A 15,523-nucleotide genomic window follows, 5' to 3' on the forward strand; every position below is an offset into this window, starting at 1 on the left:
TGTAAAAGGATGAAGCCTTCCTGAGCCCAGGTGAGAACAAAGATCCACAAAATGGGCAGCTTGTACTGGGAACATGTATTGGGTGAAGGTCCAGAATGACAGACTGTTCCTGTTGTCTTGATGTGATCAGATATGTCCCATGTATTAGTAGCTAGCCTAATCAGTGTAGAGCTGTGTAAAAGTATAGTAATCCTAAGCATGGCTTCAAAAGAGAAATTAAATTAATAAGAAATTCCAAAACCTAATAAATTTTTAGCTCATAAGCAGTTAAAAGTCCCCCAGCAAAATACAAATATTTGTATTTTGTACATTAATGGCCATCCCTCACTGGCTGAGCATATCTTAGTTATTTCATCCATGCATGGAAATTACTGCCTTACAGCTGTATAAACACTGAAAATCAGGTTGTCTAATTGACTAACCTCTTCCTGTGTTTGTTTATGTAAATAGGTTTACTCACTTATGCTCTCCTAATGTGGGCTGGAAAAGACCGATTTTGTGATTTTAAGCAGTCTTGAATGCAGTTAGTTTTTCTAGAAAAGTCCTAGATAAAGTTGCAAGACCATATACCAGAGATTCAGAGGGCACTTCACTCTGTGCCTACTTTTATTCTGACTTTGTAACATTTCAGTGTAATGGTGAGAGATAGTTTTGATAGAATAATTTGAACAAAATAATCCATTCACATACATAAAAAAAAAATTGCTAGCTTAAGTGAGACATGTCAAAATGTGCAGTTTTATGGAGAGACAAACTTATAAAACAGCAATAGAGTTACACAGCATTTCTGTATCCTGACAAAAAGATGAACAAGTGATTCCTATTTGCTATCTATAATGAGTTCAGTGAACTTTCTCTGTAGCTGATAATGACATCCAGCTGATAAGAGTTGTTAGTCAAAATGATGTTTGTGACTGAGCTATGTGAGGTTGTTGAGGACAGTAGGATCAGTGGTCTTTCTTTCTTTTGAGGAGCAGGTTGAACAGTCAGAACCTCTGTGGGAGGTGGTTACTGGGTCCTGGGGAAGGATCTGACTTCTGGAGGTGGACCCCATGAGGCACCAGTACAGGATCAAAAGATAGATACATATTTGGATTTAGACTGTAAATTTACCTTGTCTTTTCTGTTCCTAAGTGTGATAAAACTCTGTTGCAGTCCCATGGAAATATTTGCTTTCTTTGTTTGTTTCTCCAGTTCTCTAGAGAGAAGCTGCACTGCCTATTACCAGCCTTGAAGACTCTGTTCAGGATCTGCACAGCCCAGTGGAGATGGTGTGGAGATATTGCTTGCTGCTGGATAGATCTTGGTAAAAAAAACCCAACAAATACAAAACCAAGCAAAAAAAACCCAAAACAACCTGAACCAACTCAACCCAAAAAACCTAGTTAAAGCTGGCATTTGTGAATTAGTGATGTAATTACAAGGACAGAGCATGAGGCTTCTGAATAGTAAAATATTAATAATCAGAATGTCAGTGTCTGACATCTAGAATGTGCCATCAAATAAAGTGTAGGACAAAACTTAGTGCCAAGGATTCTGTGAGGAGCAAGTAAAACATCCTTGTACGGTGCATTTCTGGGAACACTGGGATTTTGCTCAGTAGAATGAAGGCTTAGCCAGACTGCTTGCCTGTTTTTCTTCATATGGGCCTTGGACAGAAGTGAGGAAAAGAAAAACAATTTGACAGATGAATCTGCTCAACTGATCAGGGAGAAAGCCTGGGAAGGAAGACAACTGAGGAAGCTTATTGGAAAGCTGCATGTGGAATTTGAATAGATGAAACAAAGCATAAAACCTCCAGAGAGGCATTCACTGTTCATACAAAATTTTTTATTTTTGAAATGAGAAAATATTTTTAAATATCTTGGTTTTGTTTTTTGTTTTTTTTTTTTCTTTTTGTTATGGCCAAGGAATCCAATTTTAGGCAACTTATGTAAATGAAGAACTTCTGACCTTTGTGCCTGTTGCATATATTATATTGCATGTCTTGGGATGAAAGAGAAAACTGTTTTTTCAGGTGATCTCCTGATCTCCTCATAGTCTCTGAGCACAACTTTGACATAACTGGAAATCTTCTCCTGGTGGAAAAAGAGATGGTGGTGTGGCTGAACAACAGTCATGCTGCTGTGGAAGGCTGCTCAGACGAGGTGGGTGCAGGCAATTGGCTCATGTAGCTCAGGGAAGAAAGCAAGATGCAAGACATCTTGCATCTAGAAGCAAACAGCTATTTCAAAGAAAGCTGAGTTTAGGTCAGCATGAGGAGGACTGGAGGGTGAGCTTTGGTTTAGATCAGCTGGCTGTACCTGTTGAGAGGATGAGCTGGTTGTGTAATTGATTATTTTATTTAATTTACCTCTCAAGTTAATGAAGAATGTGAGTGTTTTCCCAGGCTAGCCTGACTAGCATGGAGGAAGGGTTTAGGTTGCTCAATAGAGTATAAAAACAGACAGGCGACAAAATGAACTTAGATAGAAACAGGCTTGAGCTGGATTCAATATAGATATTCCCTCCTGCTGACTGGGGATACCCAGTGCCATCATAACAAACATATCAGAACCAGTAATAGGAATCATATTTGCATTGTGATCCTACTGTATGTTGAATTGCTACATTCTGCTTTTATTGTGATTTCACTGCTTGGTCATATCCCTCTGCTAAATCAAAATCCAGTGTAGCATGAAATATCTTCAAATAAGTAAGTTTAGCATTAAACATTAAACCCTTCTCATGTGAAATGTCTAAGAGAAGCTGCTCAGAGAGTAATGAATTCTGACGGAGCATACAGGATAAAAAGGGATTTTATTTTCAAAGTCTATTTTTCAGCTCCTACAGGCACATATCAGACAGGAGGAGGGAAGGGAGGGAGAATCAGTGAAATTACCAGTGTGCTGCGTCCAGCTTTTATTTCTTAATGTTACTTTGTGTTGAAGTTAATCTTACACAAAAAGTGTTTTTTTTTTTATTCAAGCAAAAGAATAGTCCTCTGAAAATAAAAGAGATTTCTGATAATTTATGATCAGCTACTTTATATATAAACATGTTTAGTTTACCACTAGGTGCCTCCACAACCATAGGAATGTTAATTGTAAAAAGCTGATACAATAAAATGTTCTGAAGAAAGTGTAGGCAGTTAGAAGTCTCTGACAAGTACCATTTATGCTATCCCCTGTATCAAAGACCTGATACCATTATAAAGGTCTTGGTTTTTACATGTTATATAGCTTTAAAGTGTTTTTAAGTACAAATAAACTAAATGTTCCTTCCCTAGCCCCATTCTGCATCTTGAAATAGTCCATTATAACCCAAATATCTATTTTTTTTCCAAATGAAAATGGAGTAGTGTGTGTAAATGGTTTGCAATTAATTTTGTATGTCAGCCATAGATGTGCATGAGATCAATTACCAAAAAGAATTATTCTTCTGAAATGGAAATTTCTATCTGAATATTTATTCAAGGTCATATGTGTAAATTTTTGGCTGAGACAGCATAGCTGAAGACCAGGACTATGAAAATTTTGGCTTCTGTGCAGCTAGCTGTACTTGTGGCAGCTTAGAAGGGTTCTACTGACTGGGTGTTTAGATCTCTAAATAAAATTTTATGTTGACTCAGTAGAAATGCTTGTTACATTTTATATTTTGCTGAGTGGTGGACTATGTCATAGTGTAGCAGAAAAAGGATTTAGATGAAGAAAAAGTATTTTGATTTTTCTGTGTTTACACTTTGTCATGTCTCTTATTACCTGGATATATATATACATATATAAAAATCAATATTTTGCCATTGTATTTTTTAAAAACAGGAGGGAACAATAAAATTTCACAAGACTGTGAGATGAGAGGTTTCAGGAGAAGGATAGAAACATTTGATTTTGGGCAAGCGTCACTTGCAGACTTCAGCTGTGAAGGCCAGAAATCATAGCAACTGCAAAATAAACTTATCTAATTCCAGAGACAGAGAATAGACTGTTATTCCATGTAGTCCATCAATCAAAAGCACTGTTTAAGAAAACAGCTACTCAGTTATTCTATTGTAGCCCACAGTAAATTTGGATTCTGATCACCACTCAGTCGTCCCCGTCTCTCTCCATCACCAATACTATTCTTTGTGTTTGAAAATGCAAATGGTAAGATGCTTGCTGCACTTTGACTTGCATACCTTAGATTTTCACTTAGTGGTAGTTAAAAAATAAAAAAAACAGCTCTCATTTGGTGCTCTATACAAGTGTTGTATCTCTGCTAGGGAGTTAATTGACCTGGAATAATACATATAATACTCCCTTGTGTTATTAGTGTATTTCTTTCTAGAATGATGTGGTTCTTGACGCTCTCAAAATTGTACTTTGATCTTTCATTCTCCCTGTCTGCAATCTCACTAAGCATTTCCCTCCTTCCATCATCTTGAGATCCCACTGTAGCCATGTCTGTTTCTGCCCCTTTGAGGTGGGGAAATTGTATCAGGTGATACAATTGTGTTGAAGCCTCTCAGTTCAGTTTGCTCTTCAACTCCTTTATTCTACTTTGGAATTTATTATTTATTTATTTTTTTTCTTTTGAAGTAGAAAATTAAAATTATTAACCTGGTTCCAAGGATGGAAATTGTGAATGCCCTACCCCAGGAAGTGTTTGAGGCTGTGTGGATGGAGCTGTGAACAACCTGGTCTAGTGGAAGGTGTCCCTGCTCATGGCAGGGTGCTTGGAACGAGATGGTTGTTTCTTCCATCAGTCCATTCTACAATTCTATGACATTGGGTGCTCCTTTCATCCTTTAAAAAGCATTTCTGTGGACTTTCTCCTGACCATCCAATGTTGCTTCTCCACTTGCAAGCTCTGGAAAATTGGAAGGAATCTTAAAAAATAAGATTTGAAATAATAGTTATGTGGTTGAAAATTTGTGGTCCAGAATATTAATTTAAAATTCACAAAAGTTAAAACTAATATAATTTTCCCAAATCTGTTTGTGCATTCTTTAGAGATGGCATATTCATTTCATGATGGGGGGAGAGGTGGAGCAGTTTCTTTTGTGTTAGTACTGTGACAGGAAGATTAGAGATTACCATAGAGAAAATTATTCCTCTTTCAGGTGTTTTGTTGATTATCTTATTCATATTTAATGAATCCTGTCCTTCAATTCCTAATGAAAAAAATAAATGAAAATACCAGGGAAAAAGCAAAGTCTGCAGTGCTACCCAGTTTAGCTTCTGTAGCTGTCTGATCTCCAACAGTCTGCCTTGAAATGTCTGTATTTAACCTTCATATTAGCGGTGTAAAAAGGTGGAAGGCAGATACTGTTGCCTTTGTGTTTCCATTCTAATGACATGGAAATTCCACAAGTGAAATGTTTAACATCCGGGCAGTTAGTTCACAACATAACAAGAGCACTGCAAAAAAACACCCATGTTTCAAAAATGCATGTAAATTTATTGATATTAGCAGATCTGAGAGCAAAACAAGACAGTTGGATAGATGAAACAGACAAATGATCATCTGCTGTGTCATTATAGTTTGAATTTGGTGTGTAATATTTCTTCTAATGCAACTCTAGTTGTGGTTTTCTTTTGTGGTTTATTTTCTTGCTGTGAGGGTTATGGAAGGTTCTGTGATGAGAAGATTGATAAGATGGGACACCTCTGTGAAATTTTTCACTCATATCCTAAAATCACATCTGTTATGTATTTATGAAGAATGAATGAACTAAGTGTTACCAGTTAAATTTATCATGCAGCTTAGAAATGGACTGTGTTCAGAAATGGTTTGAAATATTTTATCCAGCTACAGAGCAACTACAGTCAAATGTAATGAAATCTGTTTGTACCTCAGGGCTGGAGATGGCTTTTTCATTTGCTGTAATGTCTAAAATTGCCCCCTTTAGACTGACAAATGAGAGGTGTTGTAGGGCAAGAATAGCTAACCTCAGAATCTTTGAAAATGCATCTATTCCTTGTTCCTTACTTCCCACATCTCCCACACCTATCTCAGCATGAGGAAAGGCATGGATCCTGCATCTGTATTTGTCACTCTTTTCCTCCAACGAGTTGTTTGAACTGGGAATCATGAAAAGCATGAATTATAGTTTTTTAAATGTTATCACTGGAAATTTAATGAAGAACTCTTATCTTTAAGGCTGTATTGCAATGATGGTTTTCAGATAAATAGTATATATATCTGTGTCCAGTAGAGAGGGAAGTAAACATGGGGTACACATGAAAATGAAGAACAGGTGATCTGCTCTGTAACTTAATTTTGCTTTTCTAGAAAACATTCTGTGTTTTCCCTAAAAGGTTTATTGGCCACTTTCCCTGGGGTACTAAAATTAATCAATAATATCTTGATGTGTATGGACCTGCCATCTGAAAATATCAGTACATGTGGATATTAGATGTCATGATGTTTTGTGCCATGAAAATGTCAGTATATATTAAGCAGAATAAAATCATTGTTTTATTAGTTGTAACAATATTTATTTATATAAAATCTATTCAATTTCCCTAAATTATATTCGTAATGGCAAAAGAGAAAAATATCAAATCCTCATCTTTCAAGAGCTCTTTCTGGATAAAGTTGTCCTCTCCTGAAGAGTTTCTGTTGTATTTCAGTCCTTAGTTCAATTACTTATCTCCCTGAATATAACTAAAATGTTGAATATTTTAGCACTGAAAGCCTTTTCCTTATTCCCTTTGCTTTCTTCACTTCAGTTTTTTAGGCTTTGTTCTTTGAGTCACTGCTGACTTGCATGTTGGGGCTTCTAAAGAAAGCTGCATCTTGCCTTGGGAACACAGGTGAGTTAAATTTCCCATCTAATGGTACAGTGAAATAAATTACCTTTTACTAAATATTTCTTGTTTTGATTTCCTTGAAACATCACGGGGAAGTCGTGAAAACAATTTCTTTGTAACGTGTCTGACCAATACCCTTAATCAGCAGAGAAAATAGATGGAGTAAAAAGGAGTCAGAGACCATCAGATTGTGTTGTATTAAATATCACTAGAGAGAATATATGTTGAGAGCCTGGCTGCAGTCTCCTGTGAGCTGTTCCTCTTTGCCCAACATCTTGTAATTTAGACCTGAGGAGCTAAATCAATTTCTCTGGTAGAGGGTCTGCTGATTGCACAAAACAGCAACATCGGTACAAAGTGAATTTTCTCTGCGCTCATTAGACTTTCATTGGACTGTGCTACTGCAGGATCTTGCATGTTGGAGATTAGAAAAGGAGGGGTAGAGAAGCAGGTGACTTTTTTGTAGTTCTTTCATCTGACTCAGAACCTGCAGCTAAGAGGAGCCCAGAGGACCAGTGCCAGCTCTCCCAGGACTTTATAAACAGTCACGTCTCCTTGCTCTGCTTTGTAGCAGGCTGACTCATAGTCCTCCTTGTAAAGAGCACCTGCAGACCTGAGTGGCTGCTCTGAGACTGCTCATCCAACATGGAAAACTACAGCACAGAGCCATAAGCAGTGCAGAAACTCTGCAGTGGTGAACTAGGCATTTAGTATCCTTTTCTGATCATAATTTTCCCTGTGAGGGGGGAAGAAGAAATCATTATTTTCTATTTCAGTTCTTGATTATTTCCATTCTTATTTCAATTTAGGGTTTGCTCTGTTAGTATCTCTTACTACCTTTGTCTGATTTCTGGGTGTTCCTGCCAGTCTGATTTGAATTTCATGTGCAGACTATTTTATTGGATCATGCATTAAGTGAAGATAAACCAATAACTATGGTTACTGTGGAGCTGCAATGTAAAAATCTAGCCTTCATATCTAAACAGAAACACCTCAGTCTTAAAAGGGACTAGTGTCTGTCATGTTTATTAAGGTTTATAAGAGACAGGAAATGAGAAAAACCAAATACAGATTCTTTTTAGGTTTTTTTCCTTCTTAGTGTGAGAAGCACATTGCTTCAGTAACCATTATATCTCTTGGTATCATCATATTCCTACAGTATCCTGAAGGATTTAGGAAAATGAGTAGTTTGAATCATTCACTGAAGGGAAAACAGAAATATTGTAAATGGCGTACTTATAGAAAACTACCTGAATTTTTTTATTCTCCTGTGAATTACTACTGTTTTGTTTAGGATTGGTTTTAATCAATAAATCACTATATGTATCTTGAAAAATGCATTTATAAGAAGCTAAGGTATCTCTGATTAAATATCACATTCCTCTTCATGGCGCATTATGGTTTTTGTGTGTTCTTGAGTCTATCTCATGATAATGAAAAGACTTATCCAAATACTGGATCTAATATTTAATTTTCCACATATAAAAATTTATCTGTGGCAGTGTCTTTAAATGCCAGAGGAAAATAATGATTTAAAAAACCCTTTTGGTATGTGTTTTTCTGAACTTCCTCAAATGATAGTCCTCATGAGCAAAGGCAAGATCAAAGATGAAACTAAGGTTTCAGGTCTTGAAGACCCACTAGTAGAGTGCATTTTCTAGCATGGCTTCAGACAGAGGATGACTGTATATACCCTTCAAGGCCTTTCTGAAATGCAGACTGATGTGTTCTGAGTAGTGATGATTGGGAAGTCTTCAAAAGCTCACTTCTAATCTGGGCTAAAGCATTGAAGTTTGGGCACTTGTTCGTCATCCGAATAAGGCATCACAGGAAATGGACTATTCTTCAGTTCTTGGTGTCATCAAATGAAGTTGCAAAGATGCAAAGATTTTTGCTAAAATGTTCCATCTAGAAAGGTGAAGTAAAAAAAAAAAAAAAAAAAAAAAAAAAAGAAAGGTTGCTAGAGGGAAACCTTGGGTTGGGTGAAACTTGATTACCTATTGAACATGGAGGAGACCAGGTCTTTGGAACATATCTAGCCTTTGGAGCAGAGTTGAAGTCTAGGAAAAGCAAGATAGAGACAGCAACTCTAATGGCTGAGGAACTTGGAAACCAGGGAAGTGATATTGGCATGTTATGGGAGAAAACCTGACTGCTGGTAATGCTGAGCCAGTTCAGTAGAAGTCTTAGAACTTTAATTTAATGGACTTGCAGTCTGGGAAGCTCATGGGGAGAGTGTTGTGCTCCCTAGGTGCCCTTCACAGCCCTACAACTTTTGTGACTCTGCAGTTTAGTCCTCACCAACTTTCCCAAACCCAAAAGGTACACGTGCTCTTCTACATGATGTAAGCTCTCAAAGAAAGACTGGACAGTTTGCAAGCATGTCATGCTGTTATTTGTCCAGCCCAATATTGTGCTTTACTAGAAAATCCTTTTCCCAAAGCAAAGATTTAGGTTGGAAGTACTAAACTAACCCTGTGGCTTTCTGCTTAAACAATGGCTAGGCTCTAATTGGAAGCCACAGGTTTTGTGGCTTCTAAATTCCAGTAGTGGAAGCACTTGTCTCTTTCTCTCATAATATGATTGTTGCAGTTTCTGCTGTTTTGCTTGATGAGAACGTGTGAGTCTATGCTTCATCTTGTAAACTCACTTTACTCTTCCAAATAAATATCTTATTTTCTTTCCCAAATTACCAACCTTTAGATATTTTTCTGTTTAATAAACACTGTGTGAAACTTCCAACTGGCTTATGCAAGTGTTTAAAAATAAATTTTCTCTGTGCTGAAGTTAACCATTCATACCTTTGGAAGATGAGGTTATTTTTGGACCAGTGAAAGCTGATGGTACATTTTCTGCTCTTTCCCAAGAGCAATTAAGTTCCAGAACCTTCCAAGTCAGAGCCAGAGTCAAGCTGCCTACATAGTTGCAGCTGAAAACTCAGTTAAGTATCAGAGGCGCAGAACAAGTTAAACACACACGTAGGTATGCTGAGCCCTGTACGTGACATATTGCATTCATTTGCCTATCACATATTTGATAATTTTTTGTAGCTATCACTGACTTTTTTTAACATCTCTTTTCCTTCACTGTATCTTCTGTTTTATCTTTCCATTTTACTTCATTTTGTAAGTAAATGTGTTGCAATTTAACAAGATCTGCAATACAAAAATCTGGAGTTTTGGCAAGATATAAACCAGTAATAGACAGATTGCTTAAAAATGTATCCATACAAATTTTTATAAGGAAGCTAAGGAAAAGGTGTTGAAAGGGAGTACACCACAAAGTCTTAGTCTGTGTGTCTCATGGAATATCCTCACTGTACAAAACTGCTCGATGAAAGAAACATTTATTAAGGAGCTGCCACTTCTCATTTCATTATGTAGATTTAAAAAATTCTTGACAGACAGTGCCCTTCAGACTGTTAGAATGGTCTTTCATTTTCTGTGGGAAATTTCAAGTTAGATTTATTTGTTTAACATTTACCTGTTCCAGTGCTTAATGTTCACTTAGATTAATCTCCTGTAAACTGGAAAATTTCTTACTGGAGGCTAACTCCATCCTGGGCTACGTGGAAAAGAGCGTGGGCAGCAGGGCAGGGGTGCAGACTCTGCCCCTCTGCTCTGCTATTGTGAGATCCCACCTGGAGTGCTGCATCCAGCTCTGGGGTCCTCAACACAGGCCTGCATGAGTCCAAGGAGAACCACTAAGGTGTTCACAGGTCTAAAGCACCTCCCCTATGAACACAGGCTGAGAGAGTTGGGGTTTTTCATCCTGGAGTAGAGAAGGCTTGGGGAAGATCTTATAGCATGTTCCAATACTTAAAGAGGGCTACAAGAAAGCTGGAGAGGAACTTTTCACAAGAGCATGCAGTGACAAGATAAGGGGGAGTGGCCATCAGCTGAAGGAGAGTAGGTTTAGATTGGATATTAAAAGGAATTTTTTACTGTGAGAGTGGTGAGGTACTGGAACAGGTTGCCCAGGGAGGTCATGGACTCCCTATCCCTGGAGGTGTTAATGACCTGAGCAACCAGATCAAGTGTAAGGTGCTCATGACAGGGGCAGAGAGACCTAGGTTATCTTTAAAGTTCCTTCCAAACCATATCTTCCTCTGATTTATGAAATACATTTGTCAGTGAAGCCGGTTTGACTGGAAAATAGAACTCAAGAGTCCTTTTAAGAGTCAGCCTTGAAGGAATGTGGAAGCAATGGACAAGTTAGAGGATATATTTGTATTTTCAAGGAGATTAGTTTGGGCTGTGGTTAAAAAATTCATGGGGACCTTTTTAAAGCATTAGGCAATCACATGAGGTTCACTGGCTGTCCAGTAAGCTAATATTGTGGTCTGTCTTCAGTGAGTGGGAAGACTTAACACTTGTGAGAGGTTCTGAAGTGATCTTGGATCTTAAGGGCAAGTCATATAAAAGTCAGTGTTTTGACTCTTTGGCATTCTGCATGCCTTGTCTGAAAAGTTTTGGTCTTTAATAGTAGCTAGGAGAGAAAAAATGAACAGTATGAAATAAGTACACATAACTGACTTTCCATTTATATACCCAAGGTACAAATCAAATAACAGAGCACTGAAGAACAGAAAATAAATGTGGATTCATAGAAAACTATGGGATGTGACACCCTTTTAAAAAAAATAAAAAATATTGCTGCATCCAGTAGCAAGGCTTCAGTTTGCTTTTCTGTAGACTACTTTTATTATTTAGAAAGTGCCTAATTATAGTTCATCACCCATAGTTGCAGCTGTAATTATTAATTCTGATGATCCTTTACAGGATAATTCAAAACTCTAACTATCAAACATAGCTCATGCAATCAATAAATTTTTTTCAGTTAGTGTTGTGAATTCTAAGTATTTAACAAAACACGTTTTTGGTGTCTCTCTCTATGTGAGTATCCCATCTTTCCAAAAGAGTGTATTAAAATTCTGCTTAACAATACTTTGTAATACAAAGTCATTACTACTCATAAGAATCAGTTTGTTAAAGTGCTGAATTGTACCAAGGCTTTCAGAACCAGTAAGTTTGAGGTGGGTGTATTTCAGGTAGTTTTATATATTTGGCTCATACCATTGTCTTTGGACAAAATGTCACTATACACCTCCAGAAGCAAGATCTGGTATACAGGACTCCTGCAGGGCTCAGCTGAGACCCTCAGCTGAGATGATGGTGCCCCTGGGAAAACTCATTTAACAAAGGGCAAAACCACTGGCTAGAGAAGACTGAGGGAAAAAACTGCCTGAATGCAGCTTCAGTGTTTCCCTTTGGTATTTAACTTCAAATATCAGTCACAAACCAAGTTTTTCAATATTCCATTAGAGCACCAGACTGATGGAAATTTCAGTTTAATTATTACCTACCAGATAATTTGCTAAGGTTAAGTTCTGGCATGCATCTGTTTTGCAAAGGAACACTTTAGCTGAACAATTACATAAACAATATAAAAAAAATTCAGCTCTGTGAGAGAAAAAAGATGCTTTTGAATTTTCTTCAAGTTTCCTCTTCTGTACAGAAATATTTTCTGAGAATACAGCATCTCCAACTACTGTTTTTTATCATCATGTGTCTGACTTAAAAAAAAAAAATCTTTTCAAAACTTTCTTTTTTTCACATCCTATACTGAGATTTGTTCAGTTTCTGACAGGCAGTGCTGGCAGAGGTTCATTATCTGCTGCCCAGAGGTTGACCCACTGAACCATTAAGAAAAGGTTTGTCATAATTTGATCTCTCCCTCGGCTTGGTAGAAATCTTGGACAGTAGCTCCTGGCTCTTGTTTTCACTAACATAGCAGAGGAATCTATTATCCCTGTGTGCAGCAGAACAGTGAGGTGAAAAGGCTAAATTCAAGTCCCATTTTTGATCTTCTGAGAAAAGACAACCTTCATTTTAGAGATACTGCTATTGTAAATACCTAATAATAGGAAGTCTCTTTATTCTAAAGTGTATGTGGGGTGTTTTAGTTTTGTTCTGTTTAACTTTTACTGTCTTGTCTGGGCATAAGCCCATCATCAGAAGCACAGGTTCTTTTTCCTCTTTCTTTAATGGCATGTTTGATTTGGTGAACAGTACTTCTGAATATTAACATTATTATTTAGACTCAGTATATCATGAATTACATTAGAGTGTTTCTGAACTGGAAGAACTATGAAATGTGAATTCCGGCTAATAGTCTTTCTATATGAACATACAAAAGGCAGATAGCTATGTACCCATTATTTTACCTGAAAAGATATTCAAAGAGATCTGCAGTGGAGGATGAGCTCAACAGCTAAGTATATATATATATATATATATGTATAGATATATTATTTTTTTTTGGTTGATTATTTGAAAATGTTTTATAGGAGTAGTAGGCAAAATAGCTGATGAGGTATTTTTAAAGAAAATAACCAGATGTGTTGCTGATGCTTATCTGTAAATTCTGTTTAAATCAAAGAGCCAAAGGGGAAAAATAAAATTTATTTATAATTTTCATAAAGCTAATTCCTGTGACTGTTTCACTATGGAAAAACATCATTTTATCAACTAGGCAATATCAAAATGCACTAAAAAATTACTTGGAAAAGGGACAGAATAAATTAATCTAGTTGAAAGCAGTTTTGTGTCAGTTCTGGAGTTTCAGAAAGCAAATCAATGAATAAGACCTCAGCTATGGTCCATTAACTTAGGTCTATTAAGGGAAATACTGAACAAGATCAGGTGCTGAGATATTGAACTTTAGTCCTGATTTTTAATATATTATACTAGGCAAAGCTGAATGTCTAACTGCCTGTTGCTAAGAAGCTAATATAAAATACAGGCTTACTAATTGAGGCACTAGAGAAGAAGGGTTCACTTGATTGATTGCAGTGAGATCCAAAATATTTGAAATATGTAGGAAGCGAATAATTATGGAGAACTGATAGCAAAAAAACCCCCCAAAACCCAAGGATTTTCTTGATGAGGATGATCCCTAGGACTATTCATAGCATAGAGGGTCTGATCATGCTCAGTATTTTCTGGTGAGACCTGTAGCAAATTATTTTCTTTTAAACCAAGTTTTAAGAAAATAAATATACCAAATGTTGGGATCTTAAAAGAGTAATTATTATTTATTCTTCTTTATTTCTCTGTAGCACCCTAAACAGAATTTGTCAATATATTACCACTGTTAAAAATTTTATGGTTTAAGTTTCCTTTTGGAATTATACAATCAGTACAAGCTTTCTTGTTGTAAATCAAAATAATAACTTCTAATTATATGGACCAAAATAAGTCTATATGTCTTGCAATGTCTTTCATATAATTTCTAATTTCTAATATTTTAGCTGTTTTAAGTATTTTTATTGCTTATTCATCACTTGTGTTTCCCATCTGACATTCTCTGAAGTCAATGAAGTTCAGTGAATTTCATAAATACTTAATTCAGATCTACAAACACTATAGGACAAACAAGACTATATTTAGTGAAATTTGAAACATAGTTTGCAGTTAAGTTTCAGAAATAAATAAAAGAGGAGTACATGTTCAGTAAAATTTATCCTGACCCTGAAGTGGTGAAACATGTATTCTAGAAAGGAGTTGTGAGATGATAAATTTGGGTAATGTCTATACTTTATTTTTTTTTCCTCTTTGAGACTTCCCTTACACAATTAACACATCTTCAAGTACAAGAGTGGGTCATCCTAACACTTAGAAAAATGTGCAAATGTTCATTAGGAGAGTAGCTTGGCTGAACAGGATCCAGTCCATGAAGGGAAGATTGGAGATCCAAATGAGGACAATCTGCACAGCAGGGACTTGGAAACATTGCTTGGGCCTGCACAGGTGGTGTCAGAAAAGCCAAAGCTAATTTAGAATTGAAGTGATGAGGGAAGTTGTAAGCAATTAAAAAATATTTTACTGCTTCATGAGCAGTAAGAGATTAAATGAAAATGTGGGTTTGTGATGAAATGGGTCAGTCACTCAGTGGTGTAGGGGCTGCAGTTAAGGTAGAGACATCAGTGCCTTTGCCTACATATTCACTATGAGGTCCCACAGATTTTTATGCCTAGGCACAGACTCCAAACAGAGGAACAACAATCAGTGGAGGCTGATCCTGTTACTCTTAGAATGATGTACAGATTGAGGGAATCCCTAATGAATGCAAAATATCAAATGGTGGACTCATTTTCCAAGAATGAAAATAATGATACAGGGAAGCTAATCAGCTTCACCTGTTGTCCAGGAAAGGGTCTTAAAAATTATTTAAGAGAAATGTGAAGTTCTTTGTAAGAAAAAGGGCTACATCTATATGTGAATTTTCTTTGGCACAGTGTTCATGCAGTATCTTTGCATCTTTAAATAAATCCTGATATCTTTTATTTTAGCACTCTATATTGAAATACCTTAGAATAGTGGATTTCTGATAAAAGTAGCTTTGATGCAACCATTTGCTTTAAAAAGTTGTGTCAGCTTGGAGTTTTCCACACTTACTTCATCACAAACTAAATGTCAGGCTATTTGTAGAATATGCTACACACTATTTTTTTCTTTGATGTGTGTGGAAAAAAATAATATGTAAGAAGAGAGCTGAACAAAAATTGATTTCATTTTTGCCAGTGAATAGAGAAGATATTTTAGTGGAATCTGTGAAACCTGTTAATTTCATCATCATTTCAGTCACTCACATTCTTGTGAAATAGGATCAATTATCTTACTAATTGTGAAATGCTGTGTATTATATCCATTTAGAGTGGCCAATGTGTATTCCACATATAAATATTT

At 36.4% G+C, this 15,523-nt stretch overlaps 1 long non-coding RNA gene across 1 annotated transcript; it reads left to right on the forward strand.

Annotated features, from left to right (window-relative positions):
- The first annotated feature begins 942 nt into the window (after positions 1–942).
- Positions 943–6,781, forward strand: LOC148184325 (uncharacterized). Its single transcript, XR_015772542.1, has 3 exons — positions 943–1,103; positions 1,195–2,147; positions 6,693–6,781. It is a non-coding gene; the product is annotated as an uncharacterized LOC148184325 (long non-coding RNA).
- Positions 6,782–15,523: the final 8,742 nt, after the last annotated feature.

The sequence above is a fragment of the Pseudopodoces humilis genome, chromosome 5 (assembly GCF_049639895.1).
Source record: "Pseudopodoces humilis isolate 2021_Gansu_Grassland_sample_001 chromosome 5, ASM4963989v1, whole genome shotgun sequence".
Taxonomy (NCBI): domain Eukaryota; kingdom Metazoa; phylum Chordata; class Aves; order Passeriformes; family Paridae; genus Pseudopodoces; species Pseudopodoces humilis.